We start from the raw sequence: 19434 nt of genomic DNA, 5'->3' as shown, positions 1-19434 counted from the left end.
TTTTTTAATGGATCAACTGCAAGGTTTCTTCCTTTCTCTGTCAGAGAGAAATGATAAAAAATCCTTTTATCACTCTACAAGTTGTTAATGTTCTACCTCGGGACCTCTTCATCTGTAATAAACATCTTAAGGAAATATGTAGCCCTTGGGAAAGGTCACTTAATTTCCTCATGGCCTCCCATACGTAATGGTTTTTATTGCATGCAGGTGCTTGGGTACAATAGCAGAGCCTGCTAATAAACGTCAAGAAGGGAACAGGTACCACCTACCTCTGGATGGCGGATGTGCACCTGTTTAAGAAGCACAGTTAGATGGGGATGTGCTTAGCCCAAACCTTTGGAAATACCGGGGCCATTCTGGAAGGGTTGTTGAGTCTAATTGCAAATACATTGACATTGTGGCTACACTTCATTCTTTCAGTGTCAGAGGTCATCTTAGTCTCAGAGTCATCATGAGAAGCACAGTGGCTACATGGCAATAGTTGGGGACATTTTATTGTCAGATCTTGATTCCATCCATGGAGTTGTTTTTGGATATTTTTTAGTTGGATTCCTCTGGGAAACCTAGTTTCCTCAAATAACCCAAAATCTATCAATCACTGATAGTTTGGAAGATCTTCACACGTAACTTACCTTTTTGTCGTAGGGTAAAAAAAACAAAAAAAACCAAAGTGGCTCACTAATTTTTTGAATTATTCTCCATATAGTATAATTAAATATATTAATGTCGTTAAGGAAAAGATCATAGTAAGAGTTCACTTGATATGACTAACATATGTTATACCAGAGCAATGTCATATTGGGTTTCTTTGGGCTCCCCAAAGGAAAATATACAATGGGCCTATATCTATATAGAATATGTATATGCCCACTTTGAATTGCTTTGTAAAGGTGATAATTTCACATGGGTCATATCATCAATAAGGTCTTAAAAGATTATCTTTGAATCAACTCAGAAGAAATAGACCATAGTGGCAAGTGATTGGCTCCAATTGGGGTCCAGTATTGTGTCAGAACCTGGATTCATTAGAGGCTCTTCTGGTACTCTGATGGACAGGTTCGACCATGTCTGGTGGGTAGGAGCTGTAAATGGGAATTAAGAGTTGAGGTTCACCATGTCAGGGATTGTTCTACATTAAAGAGGTTTTCAGAGTTATTTTTTATATAGTTTTGAGACCCCCGTGCCCCAAATTATATAAAATCAATATATTCACCATGGCACTGGACTGCCGTTTCAATGTCTGACAGTTGACATCACCAGAACAGAAGACCAAGTAATCTCCCATTAACTGTCACATGGGCTTCTAATGTTGAAGCCCCTGGCGGATTTATGGAACATCACTGATGATGTCCTTGCTGGGCTTCCAATTGACTGCAGAGCAAGTAAACAAGGCAGCGGAAGATGGCCATTTATTATTGCTTAATACTTGTCATCCCATGACCATCACTGCCACCAATGTTTCAATATACTGAAAAAAAAACTATAATTAGTGATATATGATAATTTACTCAATGAGCATTTTTCCAGCAATAATGGAATTAAATAGCTTTAAAATATACATAAAATGTCCGTAGACTAGAGTTGAGCGAACGTACTCTTCCAAACTTGATGCTCATTCGAGTATTAGCATACTCGATGGTGCTCGCTACTCAAGCGAGCATCACGCCGCGTTCGACCCCGCCCCAATTTTGTCCCCCCCCCACCGCTGACGTGTCAGATTTGACCCCTTCCCGCTGCGACACTGCGCATGTCAATGGTAGTTTGTGGCTGGCTTGGCGGAAGAGAGAGAGAGAGAGAACACAGGAAAAAAAAAGCTAGTCAATCGGCGTGTCCCATACAAAAATGCTCGAGTCTCCTATTGTAGTCAATGGGGTTCGTTACTCGAGTAGAGCTCTCGAATTTTACAAAAAGCTCGACTCGAATAACGAGGACCCGAGCATTTGGGTGCTCGCTCATCTCTACCACAGACACTTTAAATCTCAACTGTCTATTATATTCATTTGCACATTAGCCATATATTTGAGCGTCGGCTGCTTAAGGTATGGTCAGGGGGGGGGGGGGTGATAAGCTGAACAGGATGGACATATGTCTTTTTTCGGCCTTACATTCTATGTTACTATGGGAACTAGCAGATGGCCTATATTTTTAATCAATAACTGCTTTAAATTCTAAAATCATATTGGTTGTTTTCTGCACGCAGCCATATTATAGGTCTGTTCTGTAATATAGAACCCATAGCACACTATGGGTCTACCTTGGTGTGTCCCTGATTTTCAAATGGATGCACACAGATTATTACAGTATGAATCAATGACAAAAAACTGCTATTGTACAAAGGTATCCCCCCCTAGAGGCATCATATGGCATCATAAAGGACCCTATATGCGTGCCGCCATTCAGGCTATATACATAATGTATTACTTTGTAGATGAAACTTAAGGAAAAGTGAATTCAAGTATCTCTTTCTAGAATCTTCTCAACTTCTATTTCCGATTTTGAGAAACCATATTGTGTCCATGCATTGCTGGGCATTAATATTTTATGAATGACTATGGCGGTAATCTGTCACCAGGTTTATGCTGCCTTATTTAGGGGCAGAATGAATATCTGATTCTAGCGCTACATCATGTACTTTTTTTCTTGCAGTGTTTTTCAAAAAATCACTATTTCTCAGTTGCAGTCAAACACTGACTCCTAATATTTATGAGCCGACTCCTCTTGTGGCTGATTGACCGTTTTCACCTATATTTCGTAAGGAGAAAGCTGTCAATCAGCTGTATGTGCCTGGGGGAGAGGGCAACTCATGAATATCCAGAACTCCACAGCATATGCAGACCATGGACAGAACTCAATGCTTGGTGACACTGCAGCTGATAAACAGTGATTGTATGAAAACTACTGTATGACTAAGCTGGGTGACAGGAGCTGGAATCAGGGAATCTGTCACTCAGAAAGGGCAAAATAAATATGGTGACTAGTGCTGAGCGAATCAAACCAGTACAGCCCTGTGTGGAGTTGAACTTTGCTAAAGGTTCAGTTTGACATGAACCCAAAATGAGCTTTTAGCGAAGTTTTACCCAAAACAGGGTTCTATTGGTTCAGTTTACTTAACACTAGTCCTGAACACCGGTGTATTACACTATTTAGGAGCCATAAAAGCTTTATTATAACTCTTAGGGCTCATGTCCATGGGCAAAATATGATTTAAGATCCGCAGCGGATCTCCCGCATGCGGATCCGCATCCCATAGGGATGCATTGACCACCCGCGGGTAGATAAATACCCGCGGATCGTCAATAAAAGGGATTTTAAAAAAAATGGAGCATGGAAAAATCCGGACCATGCTCCATTTTCGTGCGGGTCTCCCGCGGGGACGGCTCCCGCGGGCTTCTATTGAAGCCTATGGAAGCTGTCCGGATCCGCGGGAGACCTAAAATAGGAATTTAAAGTATTTACCATCCGTAGCGGGCCGGGAAGGTCTCCTCTTCCTCACGGCCGCATCTTCCTTGCTTCGGCTCGGCGGATGTGCCCGGCGACGTGCCGACGGCGTGAGGAATTCATCCGCCGGCCGAAAAAGAAGATCCGGCCGTGAGGAACAGCTGACCTTCCCCGCCCGCGCCGGATAGGTAAATGCTTTTAAATTCTTATTTTCGGCGCTCATGTCCGCGGGGCAGGAGGGACCCGCTGCAGATTCTACATGGAGAATCTGCAGCGGATCTTATTTTCCCCGTGGACATGAGGCCTTAGTGTTATACACCAGTTTTAGGGGTTTTGGTGAACTTCTGGTCAGTTCAAACTAATTCAGACCGAACCAAACATTTTGCGAAAGTTTGGCCAACTGGCCTAACCACACTTTTCAAAAGTTGGTTCATCCCTAATGGTGACATATTCTGGTGTGTTTAATGTCTTCCAGCCGCAGTCTCAATGGTGTAACAGTACTACGAGTGTTGTACCTTGAGAATATGTCATAATATGGTATGCGCATTTAAAAAAAACATCATGAATAACACTTGGGTGAACATCTTAGCACACCTTATATAACCAAACAACAAAGATTGCTACATGACTTAAAGGGGTTTAATCATTAGAAAAAAAAATTCAATACTTACCTATTCCTCCCCAGGCAGTCTTCTTACTACATCTTCTGCTCCCTGATCTTCTCTTGGCTCCTCCAGTCCCCCGGGTCATGAATGGCACCTCTTGGCACCTCCAGCCATCCAGATCCTCTTCTTCCTGTTATGCAGAGTCTATTCGCAGGCATTCTGCTTCCTGCAGGACTATGTACCCTACGTCACTAGTGTGGTAGCATTCACTGCCTAGCAGGGAATGCCAAATCCTATGCCGAGCTATTGCCAAGTCTGCGCAGCTGTCTCACTGCGAGTGTTCATATACTATTGCTACGAGACAGCGCACATGCGCAGTCACGGCAATAGCCTGGCATAGGATTTGGAACTCCCTGCTGGGCAGTGAACGCTACATTACTAGTGTACATTGACCTGCAGGAAGGATATTGCTGAGAATGCATGTAACGTCACAGGAAGGGGATCCAGCTGTCTGGAGGTGTTGTGACCTGGGGGATAGCAGGAGCCAGGAGAAGATCGGGGACGAGAAGATGCTGTAAGAAGACTGCTTGGGGAGGAATAGGTAAGTATTGATTTTTTTTCTAGTGAAAGAAACCCCTTTAAATCCAATCTACCATTCAGTATAGTCAAAAGGATTACCTGCTTTTTCTTAGAAGGAACCGCTAACAATAATTCGATTTCAAAATGTCTTGCTTGCTGCCCTAGCAATCAGATATAATTTCCTAGGAAACTGAGCAACAACAGTTCCTCTCCTATGCAGCACCACCATAGGGAAAATGAAGCATTACATACTGTCCAAAGGGATTAAAGGGGTTGTCCCGCGCCCAAACAGTAACATTTTTTTCTGCCCAGTCCCCCAGTTACTCCAAAGGAATACCGCAGCCATGCGTTATGTAAAAAAAATAAAAATTCTCTTACCTGGATCCCCGTTCAGCAACTTTTAAAAATCTTCTGTCCAAGATGGTGCCGCTGGACTTCTCCCACGGTGCACCGCTGGACTTCTCCCATGGTGCACCGTGGGTGTTCTTCTGCAGTCTGCGCTCCACTGCCGATTCCAGCCACCTCATTGGCTGATCGGTACCACGTGGCGGAGGCGGAGCAACGCGATGACGCGGAGAAGAGGACGGCCGAGGGAGGAGTCAGGACGCAGCTCGTGAGCACGGACTGTCCTGAAGAGGAATCGTCTCTGCGCAAGCGCGACTGATCCAGTGACCAGAGGAGTACTTTGGTCGGCGCCATGGCAACGGGGACGCCAGCACAGGGTGGGGACCCCCTGTAGGTAAGTGAATAACTTCTGTATGGCTCATATTTAATGCACGATGTATATTACAAAGTGCATGTATATGGCCATACAGAAGTGTTTAACTTTACTTTATTTTGCGGGACAACCCCTTTAACAGGCTGCCATAGCATTTCCTCCACAGTGAAAGATGCATTTGAAACCACTTTTCAATTGACTAACAGTAGAGGGTCCTGAATGACAGATTCCTTCTAAACTCAGAATTCTTCCATTGGGGTTGTTTTCTAAACCAGACAAACCCTTAAAGGGGTTGTCCGAGTTATTTTTTCAATGTAAAAATGTTTACTTCCCTTCCCTAAACTATTCCTCATTGTGCCGGCACCACGGCATCTGACAGGTGATGTCACCAGGTCTTCTGGCCTGCTGACATCCCAAAAACATACCACATAAGCTTTCAATTTAGAACCTGGCTTGTTTGTGGGACATCACTGATCATGTCCTATATCAGGCCTCCTATTGGCTGCAGCAGTCACATGGGTAAACAACCATGTAACCACTGCAGACAAAGAGTAAACTAATCACTGGAGGATCGGAGTTGCAATGGGGGAGCAGCATGGCAGCAGACATGCAAATATTTGTTTATTTTTTTTAACATCTTTGTCATCCCCTCACTGCCACCAATGTTGTTATATATCGGAAAAGCCCTTTAATTTGAAGAGACGGGTATACCTGATTCCACGTTACAGCATGTAGTACAGTCATGAATCCTGGCAATACTGGAACAAGTCAACAATTTGTCAACAGACACACCCCTAACAGTTTAGCTGAGCACCAGGAATGGAACCCTTTGCACTACCTTCTGGAAAGGTGCATGTCTTCTACATCAGTTTACTACATAGTGCAGTATAAAGACTATATGATAGAACAGCTATACCTTCAAAATACAAATCACTTAAGCAAGAGCTCTACAAAGTGTGTTCAGGCAGGGATTGCAGGAAGATTCTGAGCTTAGAAGCCTGAATTCAGCTCTGCATGAGAATGGTCTACAAGGCTTGCTGTAGCTAAATGTATTGTATGCCCAATGTACAAAACTGATCAGTGCAAAGAATATACTACTTATCAGGCTTAACATATATTGTCCCACCCTCATTTGTAACTTAAATTATGTACAGGGGCAAGTTGTAAATGATACATCTTATTGCTGCATATGCTATGATATGGATTTAGTTTTATTTATCTATATACATTATACATGATAGATAGATAGATATATAGATAGATAGATAGATATGAGATAGATAGATAGATATGAGATGGATAGATATGAGATAGATAGATAGATAGATATGAGATGGATAGATAGATATGAGATAGAAAGATATGAGATAGAAAGATATGAGATAGAAAGATATGAGATAGATAGATATGAGATAGATAGATAGATATAGATAGATATGATATTAGATAGATAGATAGATGATAGACAGATAGATATAAGATAGATAGATAGATAGATATGAGATAGACAGATAAATATGAGATAGATAGATAGATATGAGATAGACAGATAGATATGAGATAGATAGATAATAGATAGATAGATATGAGATATATAGATATGAGATAGATAGATAGAAGATAGATAGATAGATAGATAGATATGAGATAGATGGATAGAAATATAGATAGATATGAAAGAGATAGATAGATATGGGATAGATAGATAGATAGGAGATAGATAGATAGATAGATAGATAGATAGATAGATAGATAGATAGGAGATAGATAGATAGATAGGAGATAAATAGATAGATAGATAGATAGATAGATATGAGATAGACAGATATATATGAGATAGATAGATAGATAGATGATAGATAGATAGATATGAGATAGATAGATGGATAGAAATATAGATAGATAGATATGAGATAGATAGATAGATAGATATGAGATAGATAGATAGATAGATAGATAGATAGATAGGAGATAGATAGATAGATAGATAGATAGAAATATAGATAGATAGGTAAAACTAGCCACAAAGATGTTTCTTGGTCATATATTGTCTTCTTTAGTAAAATTCAAATGTAAGATGAATTCACGTTTTTTTTTTTACTAAAGTTCAACTCTTCCACACTTTTAGCAAACTGGTCTACCCAGGATAATATTTTCTTCTAAGCGATTGGTCGTAACTTCAAGTGCAAATCTCATTTAGAGATTTTTGCATTATTATTTTAGCCACAAGGCTCCATAATCACATGAAACATATTATAAGTGGAAAAATCATTTAATTTCCATTTTTAGATCACCGCCATTGTAGTATTTACAAGGCCAGTGAAATGGGATCCATGTGGCCAAATATTACTTTTCCATGGACCTAAGGACATTGACATCTTTTAAATGTAAGCACATTTTTTCACACTTTTAAGAGTGAAAAAAACAGGAAATAAAATACATTAAACACTAAATCAAACGGTCGGTCGTTTAGAAATGATTTGATGAGATAAATTTAATTGGCACGATTGTTAGAAATTTGTTGTGATTTTGCGAAATTTTTGTTAACTACAAATATTTTTCTTTGTACTTGAAATAGTACCATCATTAAAGTATTCATTATAAAGATATTGAATTAATATCAAACTGCATTATTTTTAACGAAACCGGTTAATTTTTTTTATTTTCAACGTGTTCAAAAAATTGTCTACATATATAACCAATGCTTAGGAAGGTGGCTGTTACAGAAGCAGAAAGAACTATTAGGCTTTATTTACTTTGAAGTCCCCAAAACCAAATGAAATTTCACATTGTTTCATATTATTTAAGTTTCCATGTACATTAATGTACAAATAAGCAACAAAAATTCAATTTTCAGTTCTCCTAAATTATGGAAAAAATAGCAATTAATTTTGTAAAATTTTGTTACATATTTTCCTTTTACTCCAATTTTTTTTACAATGAATACCATGTAATGTAAGTAATTTACCATTGTTTCTATATCACTAAAACACTCATAGAAATGCAGTATAAAATGTATTTAAAAAAAACCGAATAGATTTTGTATACAAAACAGTATTGCGAATTAATAAGATTCAAATAAGTAGTTCGGAAAACGAAAAATGATGGATGTGAATGTCTCCAATAAATCAAATAAAAGCAATTTTAGGTTTATATTGTACAATAAATAGGTTGATCAGCCTCCCCTTTAACTGTGTATGGCTGTGAACGCTTGTATTAAAGCCAACTTTCTTGTAGGTTCTGTTTTCAAAGGGATTGTGGCTTATTTGATTCTGTATTGATGTTTTAAAATGTTTATTTAGTGATCCTTAAAGGGTAATTTACAGAAAAAATGTTTAGCTAAAAAGTTGGCTTCTTTTATTTAAAGTCTATCTTAATTTGGTTTTCATTTTAGCAGATCAGACTATTGAGCACCGAATTATTTGTGGAATTGACTATTCTAAGATGTTTTATTTTACTATGACAACACATGTAAGAAAAAAAATCGCATTATGATGACGTGACGGGGAACTTTTTGAAACAAATAAATATGTCAAATTGCATGGACACAGGTTCAAATCGACCACTCTAGTAAAATATTAATGGAAAGGTATAGAAACATAAATAAGGTTAAGATTTTGTTTCCTTTTTTAAAAAAAAAATTAAAAATTGGGTGCTTGAAAATTGTATAGTAAAAATTTGCAACAAACCATAAATATAGGTGCCCGAAAAGATTCAAACATTACAAAATGAAAACTAAATACTGCTATTATATTTCAAGTTTACAAGTTATTCTCCCGATTATCATTGACGTTGCACATATTTGAAATATCTGTTGAGCAAATTTCAAAATTATTTTTTTAACACACTGATTTTTGGTAAATATAGAAAAAATTACATCGAATAGAATGAACATAATAATTGATTACATTTTTTTAAAATTATATTACATTTAAGATCCATGATTCAATGCCTAAAAATTGCCAGCAGCTTTGTGACGTATGAATATAAAAGCATCCAAATAGGGATAATGTTAGGATTTCTATTTCAGCTTTGCTTTTTTTTTCGTTTTTATTTTTAAATGTAAAAACTGTGCAAATGTGAAGATAGTTCGGAACAAGCTGCAGTAAATACAGAGACACAAATTAATGTAAAAAAGAAAAAAATTCAATTACAGTTAGCGGCACTTTTTTTTACAAAATTTTTACCAAATTTTCAAAAATAGTTTGAATTTTAAATTTTTGACACATTAATATACAACACATCGAACGTAAAAAATTCAATTAAAAACCGTTTTTACTGCCTTGAATTTCAGATCAATGAATGAATGACATGAAGGTAAGCTATTTGTATGCAAAACATTTTTATGCAGTTTACCCCTCTAATGTAAATGTTTTTGCACTCGATTTTTCCGACATATCCCCGCATATTTCTAACGCTTTCCATTTCAACTGCAGATGTAAAATTGTAATGCAATAGAAAGGGAACAAAAATAAAAATTTATGCAAATTAAAAATGATTAAGTTATATTTTTGGAAAAATACTGTTATTATTGATATTTCACTTTCGTAAAACTAATATTGCGGCTTGCTGGCTATTTGCACTGTAACCGCTGTTATGAATATGCAAGCATTTCACATCTTGCATCACATTCTTGTTGACAGTTCCATCGTATAATATGCATGTTTTAACAATCCCATTTTAGTTCAAATGAAGCCGTTTGATTGATATAGGTTCTTGAAATACGTAATTAATTCGAACAAAAAAAATTGAAAAAATTTAATTGAAACCGCTTTTCAATTTAAGGATTGTGGTTTGTCTCTTACTTGCAATTTGAACCTACAACAAAACGACAGTCTTAGGACAACTCCAAGGAAAGAGCTTAATATCATGTAGGGTTATGCTTTCCGTATTTGTACAACATCTTAATGACTTTTCTGTTTCCACTTTCCTCCCATACACGCCACAATAAAAGAATGCTTTTGTAGGAGACCAACCTGTTTAAATGTTCCATTCCCAGAATCCTCCAGGGCCTCCCAAGTGTTATAGATTGGTTCCTTTCTCTTTTGGAGCTGCGTAAGTTTTACATCTCAATTCAGGATTTTTGGTCCATTTGCCAAAATTTCTAAATTTGATTTCATTTTTAAAATGTTTTCAAAACCAATTTAGAAAAAAAAATTAAAAAAATAAAATGAAAATGTACTAAAAATGAAATATTTCTCCCGTAACATGAAAATTTAGTACTATGTATCTTTAGTACCACCACTTTGCAACTGTCTAATTTCTGGAAAGTTTTGCGCCTTTTAACTAAGCTCTCTGACAGCATGAAATCTTTGTAGCGTTTTTCCCAATAAGACAGTGGCAGGAAACTAGAGTTCTAACAAACTTAACCCATTTCTTGCCAGAGGGCACTGTAATCACTGGTCCCTTATTTCGGGGCTTTGACAGTCCATAGGTTAATGACTAATAAAAGTTGGGAAATTGAGGGAAATGTTTTCTCTTAAAATCTTAAAAGAAAAAGAAAAAAAAAATACTTTATAACCTTGATGCTTGGGGAAGATCAGAACCCGACTCATAGAATGGGAGTTTGTTTCTTGTCCCAGGAAAAAATATAGTGGATATCAGTAGCACCTTCATACGACTCAACTTAATTATCTTAACTGGTTTCATGTGGCCAGAGGTAATTGCACAAAGATTAACAAGGAAAAAGGATGAACTGACACAATCACTAAGGATGTAATTTGCCAAAAACTCTGCAAAAATCATCATTCTGCTCATGAAATGTTATGGTTTGCACTCTTGTTACACCTTCACCTGTCCAGATATCTGTCCAAGTGTCCAGATTCTTACATAACAAGATATCTGTGAGTATATAAACATTCCAAACTGTATATAGATATAAAAGACGGATACAGAGCTCTAGCTCAATACTGGTGTTCTATATTAAAATAACACTAGTGTACTTGAATAAGAAGGCATGGATGATGGTATGGTGCACGGGCTCCTGGGGGCCCCGTAACATAGACTTTACTTTTGTGTTGTGGCCCCTTTAAGAAATGGAGAGTGAAACCCAACTGTAAAGTTAAAGAGTAGCATGTGAGAAGCAGAAATCCAGTTTCCATGTTTCTCCAAGTCACACCAAATTGAAATCCATGTTCTGGGGCCCCCAGGGACTCATGTGACATACCATCATGTAGCGGATCCATGCCTTTCTATTCAAGTACGCCATTGTTATTTCAATAGAGGACACCAGTGGTGAGACATAGCGCTGGATCTGGCTTTTTTAATTACACCCTGTATAGGTGATATTGTGTGGAAGGCTTTTCTATAAATTTGGCCAAATTTTAAAAAACACAAACAAAATTCTCTGAATTTCTCTGTAATATATGCTATACGGCAAATTGTGCTTTATTATATCTGTACGTGAATAAAAATGTGTGCATGTGAATATATACATAAAGGCGCGGTGGTACTGATTTGTGCCTCAAAGAAGCCGCATGCTAAACGAGATTTCCCAATTTATTGACAATGCGAAAGAAAGGTAAGATCATTGGCGACCCCAGCGCTGCGGTGCCAGCGGTGGACAAACATGCTCACTGCAGCTCTGTTCAAGGCTTACGGGGCTGACAAACAGCTGGGCGCTCTCTTTGGCTATTTCCACCAAACACTGTGATTGTACAGTAAGCTGAAACGGCGAACCCAGGACTCCACCATTCTAATGATTAGGTTTGGCGCCAGTGCTGTTTTGGAGAAAACCCCCTTAGGATGAAAATTAAGAAGCAACCCTATGAAATCTTCCAGGAAAAACGTTTAAGCTAGGTACCAAAAGATCAGTTTGATGATTTGAGGCCGAAGCCAAGTGATGCCATTTTGGTGCACTTTTTGAACCAGTCTGGTGTCCAAAGCCAGACAGGAAAATGCTTCATGCAACATTTTTGTGCCTGGCACACATGGTAGCTTCCAGCATCAAAACTCATGTGCTGGATGCCTTGAACTGACTCATACAAAACCATAGGACAGTTTTGGCATCTGTTTCCCTCCGGCACTTCGCTACAATACCTGAGGAAAAAAAGTGGATGGCCGGATATATGGAGACCCATTGTGGCATCAGTTTTCCTTTGGTGCTTCACTACAGTTGGATGATGGGTTGTATATGAACATGGCCTAATGGAAACCATAAGGGTAGCACAGAGAACACAGCCTTTAAATGTGGTTGTTTGCCTTTTTCCCTATCTCAATCAATGGAAAATTATATCAGATGACACTGTGAATGAAATATATTGCATTGTGCTAAAGTTTTGAAAAAGCACCCTAGAAATCCTGCCCATTATATAAGCTGTGTATTGTAAATGTCACAACATTATATCTCCGCATGCCTCCAGTTCTATATGGAGGAATACAGAAGGTACCATATAGAGGCCCCAAACGGTGGCTGACTTTTACTTTTGTACCATTAAAGGCAATGGACACATTTGGAACAGTTTTTTTATTCCGTCAACGGTATTATGGAATAAAAGATAATTTACAACTTTTTTTTGATTATGAAAAATGTTGCTCTGCTTGACTTCACGGATTGTAATACACAGCAAGCTGCAGAATGCCATTCACAGTCAATTCTGTCAGACTGCTTCTCTGACAGTTCTATCTCCTGTCTTCTCCTCCGTGCTCATCAAAGCAGATTTCTGATCAAAGGTGATCAAGTTTCATTTGATTAGAACCGAGTTTAAAAAATCATTCAAGAGACGACAGGGGAATCTCGAGACCGAGCATCGCAGAAGAGATGGAGTTGACTGTGAACATCATTCTGCACTTTGCTATGTATTAGAACACATGGAAATTGCAGAAGCCAATTTCATCAAAATGTTTGATAAAAACCAATTGCAAATATATAATTTTTTTACCCCTAAAATACACCCAATGCAAAAAAACACTGTCCCAAAGGTATCCATAACTTATGGAGCATAGATTTCAGATAGAAGTAAAGGTACTTTGTCCTTTGCTCAGTATCCACCACAAGCAAATGACGCACATTGAAGGCACCTGTCAGAAAAGAGTGTGGAAGAATAGTCGTATTTGCGCTACATACTTGTATGGCTCACAGAAAAAGACTTCTCAACTGTGTAAAAAAGGCGTATTTGGAGTCCTCATAATTATTGCAAAAGCCAAAAAGCATAAATATATATTTTATTAAATCTGTTTATTTCTGTAAAGAGTGGAATTGTCATTTTTATGTCAAATTTCTCTTCCTTGAAAAAGAAAAATTATATAAATATATATATATATATTGATATATATTTAAATATCTATCTTTATCTATGTATATTTTGATATATATATCTATCTATAAATATATATATATATATATATATATATATATATATATATATATATATATATAAATAATGCATAGTGTATCCTTACAACTTTGCTTTAATTTGATATGTCATTTATTCTACATGGCCTCCTTAGAACCGTATCTCTTAAGCAGTTAATGAGTTAAAAAGTTTACTCTGCTGAGCTTTCCTCTCTTGCCACAGATTCCTATACACTAAAGTGATGAAGAGGTGGAGAGGTGCCCTCCGGAGGAACCTTAGGGGTTAGAAAAGAAATTGGCCTCTGCTGAATTCTCCACTGACAGGAATTATTGCCAACCTCTTGACCCCTAGTTTACTCCGCCAGATTAGCTGAGTGCTCCTAAGGGGAATCAGAGTGTCCTGCGCTCTGCATATAGATGCACTTCATTATGTCCGGCTTGTGGGGAAGAAACAATGTGACATTTAGATTCAAGTTTCCATGCACATTCGTGAAATCACTAGTAGTGTGCACACAATCCTACTGAGGTGCAAGAACACAAAGCTCTGAATGTAGAAGTATGTTACATAACACCACAAGCAGATGAAGTCTCTTCATTAAACTTTGCTTTTGTCTTTTCATTAAACCTTGGCTTTTTAATCACTATTCCTAAGGCCAGACTAATCGCTCATCTGTTACCTGACTTAAACAAACTACTGGGCTCAAGTATTTAAAATGGATTGTGGTGGTGGACCAACAAAGACCACAATAGAAGACTAGAAGGTGGAGACCACAAAGACTGTATCATGGTTTCCACAAGTTTTTTTTTTTTCCAATTAGGGAAAACTTGGAACACTTTGGGATCCACTCACAGTATTCTCTAAGTAAATTTCTATGACACTTTGACTTAAAGGCAATGTCTCATCAGTCTCATTTATAATGGTGCTTTTTTTAAACTTTTCTATGTGATTATCCACAAAAAAAATCGTGAACTATTAGAATGTTCTCAGTGGTCTGCAGAGCTGTCAAAAAAAGGCTGACGCTTGTGGATTCTGTAAGTTCACTTGTCTGTTTCACTCTGTAAGTAAGGCTGGATTCCCATATACCCAACCCTCTAGTATTGCAGTGAACCGCTGGAGCAGAGGTGTAACTATAGAGGATGCAGGGGATGCGGTTGCACCCGGGCCCAGGAGCCTTAGGGGGCCCATAAGGCCTCTCTTCTTCATATAGGGAACCCAGTACTAGGAGTAAAGCATTATAGTTGGGGGCCCTGTTACAGGTTTTGCATCGGGGCCCGGGAGCTTCAGGTTACGCCTCTGCGCTGGAGGGAAATTAATGCCAAAATTGATCCCGTAGTTCATGGCATCTGGATGCACCAATTTTAATGCCAGATGCTTCCCAGTGCTGGACAGAAAAGTGTTGCATCCAGTGCTTTCGTATCTGGCTATGAATGTCAGACCGTTGTAAGACGTACGCCAAAATAGCATCAGTTGTGGTCAGCTTCGGCATAAAACAGCTGGCCGGACAGAACTGATGAATGGGAACCCAGTCAAAGAGAGAATGAGCAATATCATCCTATTGAGGTTGTGCGAGTTACAGCAAGTTTTATGACTAAATTCTGTTCTGGAACCAAAGAAGGTATATTACCTGTAGATAATCTTCTTGGCAAGCTTTCCATTCCATTGGCTCCATGTGCTGTTTTCAGGAGGCCCAGATGGCCGCTATCCTCTTTAAGCTACCTCATCACACATAGTGTATAGCTAGTGTTAGGACTACTACCCCGTTTCCCTGAAAAGAAGACCTACCCTGAAAATAAGCCCTAGCATGATTTTTAAATTGTGTCCAGGCAGCTATACATGTAAAAAAGTAATATTTTGGAGCATTTTGGAGTATTTCGGGAAAACACGGTAATGCACTATTCCTGCTCAGTGGTTAGTCAGCATTGCTCACAGAATCAGCGCTGGCCAATCACAGAGCAGTGCATAACATAGTTAGAAGATGGTGGTGTCCATCTTAGCCACCTGAAAACAGCACCCGCAACCAGAGGAATGGAGGGACAGCTGAGAAAATTATCTATAGAGGACTATCTATTCTCCACCCTCTGGCCAGGAACAGAATCATGTAACACATAAATTATAGCTGAAATCTACGCTAGCTCATAGCTAGCAATTTTTTTTACTACCTAATGCACTCTGCACTGCTTTTCGATTGCCCAGTGCTGATTATGTGAGCAGGTCTGACCAATCACAGAGCAGGTATAGTGCATTGGTAGTCTAACATTATAAAGGAACTGTGGGGTTTAGGTAGTCTGAAGATTGCATTGGCCATCATAAATGGCTTAAAATGGGACCTGGAAGATTGGAAGGAGGGAAGAGAACAACTGCAGTTAATATTACCCCTCTCCTCCTCCAGTCCTGGGACAGAACTTTGTCCCAAATCCGAAGGGTCAAGTGCATCTTCCAACAATGGGGCTGTATGTTAAGACCAGCCTACAAAGAACCAGAATATATCAGGGCAGTGACTAAGAGGGACTGTATCACAGTTTTGTTACTCCACTAAAATTATTTGAAGACTGCCGTTACCCTTAGTGGGATATATTAAAAGATGTTAATGTAGAGTTTGAAGGCCAAGACTTCCACAATTGCGAGAAGCTCTAATGCTCCAGCAAGAGCTATGCCCCTTCTACTTCACTTTGCGATTTCCTTATGTCCAAGTTAAGCTAATAGCACTCCCATAGAAATCAACCTAACTGCAATACCCCATCGACTTCTATTGTAAGATTACATCCCTTCACGGAACTTCATACTTATCTGCATAGATGTCCTATTGACATGTCTCAAGAATTTCACCTACTCTTTAAGGAGCTTCTTCAAGTGGCAGGATTGAGAAGGAAGCAGCCACAGATTTCTTGCATTCCTTGCTTGCCTTAAAGAGCCGTCATCATTGAGCTGATCTTTATTTGAATGAAGATGGTCATTCTTTCCTTCCTATCTTATCTACTCCCTACTTAGGTTGGTAGACACAGACTCTACCAGTGAAAGTCCCATATTGATAAAAGAGGATATCCTTGTTTGTCGTATATATTACAGTTCAAGAATAAGGAAAGCAACTTATAGCCCGGCATTTCCCCTTCGGATGGGTTAATATCACATGTGCTGGGCTTCCAGTTCTCCCATCTTTCACCAGAGCAGGCCACAAACTGAAAACATGTGAAGGAGCTTAAAGAGTTTTGCTTAGTTTATCTCTCAGAAATCACTGTCTGGGGAAGGATCTATCCTCGTTCTCTCAACGTGCATTAAATGCAGATATCTCTGGATGTGTCTGTCCGAACCCCACAGGATACACTTGTACACTTTTGGTACTTACTAATATAAATCCATCATAATCCTTGTGACTTATTTTTCCTTCAGCACTTATCCTGAAGGTTGCAGAGTAAGACCGAGATTGCCCTGGTTGGGGTCATGGGAAGATGGTGCTGGTTTTCACATTCAGACAGTCGAAAAGTTCAATTCTTTGTGAAGTCTGTAGAAGACCTATTTTTAGAAGAACGACTTTACTCTTGTGAAGAAGCATTGCTGCGTTGGGATTGGAGTTCTAACTTCTTAAACATTGTGTTTCAAGCTCTTCTCTTTCTTAATTGGTGGAATACATATTACTCGTGTACACGGAGCCTGTATGGTAGCACAAAGAATGTAATAGCTCTGACAACGGAGGACTGGGCACTCTATAAGTCCCCATATAGAGACTCTCCATGGTTCATTATATCACATAGCATCCATGCTATTTCTTTCTCTGTTGAATTCCCTATGGAGAAAAAAAAGCTCTAAAAAATTGGATATATATATATATATATATATATAGTACAGGATGTTTCAAAAGTGTGAAAACACCCATAAAAAATCAAAATTGTTTGTCAGACGATGATCCTATTTTGCATAAAAGCTGTAGAGGAAGGGAGAAACAATTTAGGCCATGTCAACAAAATGACGGCCATTTTGAATTCTGCTATCTTGGTTTAAACTCTAATTTTTCCACTGGGAAGGTAGGTGTGTGATATATGAAACAGGCAGAGAAAGTTATCAGAAAAACAACAGTATGCTTTAATTCAACATAATTTTATTTGTTCTCATTTTAACAGGGATTTTTCATCATTTCATGCAATATGAATGATGGCGTTATCTCAAGCAGAACATGTTGAGATCATCCTTATGTTAGGGGAATGAAGCACATGTGTCATTGCCACAAACTGCAAACAACGCCACCCAATCAGACCTCCCATTACCCACAATGCAGTTGCTGAAGGTCTTTCCAAAGGCTACTTTAAGGAAAATCTTGCTTAGAATACACAAAGATCCCTATCATTGGTGCACTCAGTGTAGCTGCAAAGAGGCCAAAAGGTAAGGGGGCCAACTGTCATCTTATGGCTACGTCCACATGCAGCAGGTCCACAGCATCCACAGCATAACATAAGGCTACATTCACACACCAGAATCTGCATCTGATTGTTCCACATGGATTCTGCTACAGATTTCCAGTTGCATTTACCCCAAATGCACACATGGATTTAGTCCTTTCCAATTAGGCAAATACGTCTGCAGTTTTTGATGTAGGTGCAGCATTAAGAAGTGCAGATTTCCATTACAGTCAATAGAAGACTTTTACGACACGGATTGTCCCTGCTGTATTCTAAATCTGGGCGGGGCTTAGAAAAAGAGTGTGGTCTCTCATGATTTGTCATATTTTATCAGAAATTGGGGTAAATTATAGTAGAAATCTATGGCAGTTCATAAATGGTGTAGATTTCACATTCTGGCTAGAGATCAGCGAGTACACTCGCTAAGGCACATTACTTGAGCGAGTAGTGCCTTAGCCGAGTATCTCCCCGCTCGTCTCTAAAGATTCGGGGGTCGGCGGGGAACGGCCGGGGAGGGCGGGGAGATCTCTCTCTTCCCCCGCTCCCCGCCGCAACTCACCTGTCACCTGCGTCGGCCCCCGAATCTTTAGAGACGAGCGGGGGGATACTCGGCTAAGGCACTACTCGCTCGAGTAATGTGCCTTAGCGAGTGTACTCGCTCATCTCTAATTCTGGCGCATGGACAGGCCGGATATGTGCCAAATGCATTAACAGGCAGGACAAGCTGTTCTGTGTGAAAAAAAATGCAGCCTGTCCTATTCTGCTCCATTTCCACAGAGAAAAGTAGGACATACAATGTCCACCGCCCCCGCTGCTATGTCCGTCCGCTGTCCAATGCGAGTTGCACCCAAGAATCTTGTGAACCATTTGCACGTGGCCATCAGAATATAATGAAGTGATAGATAAGGTAAAATGTTGATTTTTTTTTCTTTAATTTAAAGAAAAACAAAACAAAAACAACTTTTTAACATTGTACTAAACTTTTTCACTTTTTAAAAAATATATATTTTATTTAATCCTACAATGGGGCTCGAACACTTGATTGCTTGTAAAGTACACTTAGTTGTAGCAACCAATCAGCACCCCAGGATCCCATTGCGTTGGGAAGGTCTCTGAACTGAGAGAAAGAGCCTCCCCCTTCTGTTAACCCCTTAGATACTGTATACAGCATTACCCACAGCATCTAAGAGGTTAAATGGCTGGGATGAGATCTAGCCTTGATCCTGGCAGTTGCTGCAGGAGGGTTGCTATGTATGTCAGCTGGGCTCTTGCTGCTGATCTCCTGGGTACAGTGTCAGCACCAATGGGATCTCCATGACATATATCCATCATGGAGCAGGAAGTAACTCCAGCTCATGCTGGATATATATGTCATGGACCGTGATGGGTTAAAGGGTACCTGTGATCAC

This window comes from Eleutherodactylus coqui, chromosome 10, assembly GCF_035609145.1.
Source record: "Eleutherodactylus coqui strain aEleCoq1 chromosome 10, aEleCoq1.hap1, whole genome shotgun sequence".
NCBI classification, from domain to species: Eukaryota; Metazoa; Chordata; class Amphibia; order Anura; family Eleutherodactylidae; genus Eleutherodactylus; species Eleutherodactylus coqui.
Note: the sequence above shows the minus strand (reverse complement) of the source record.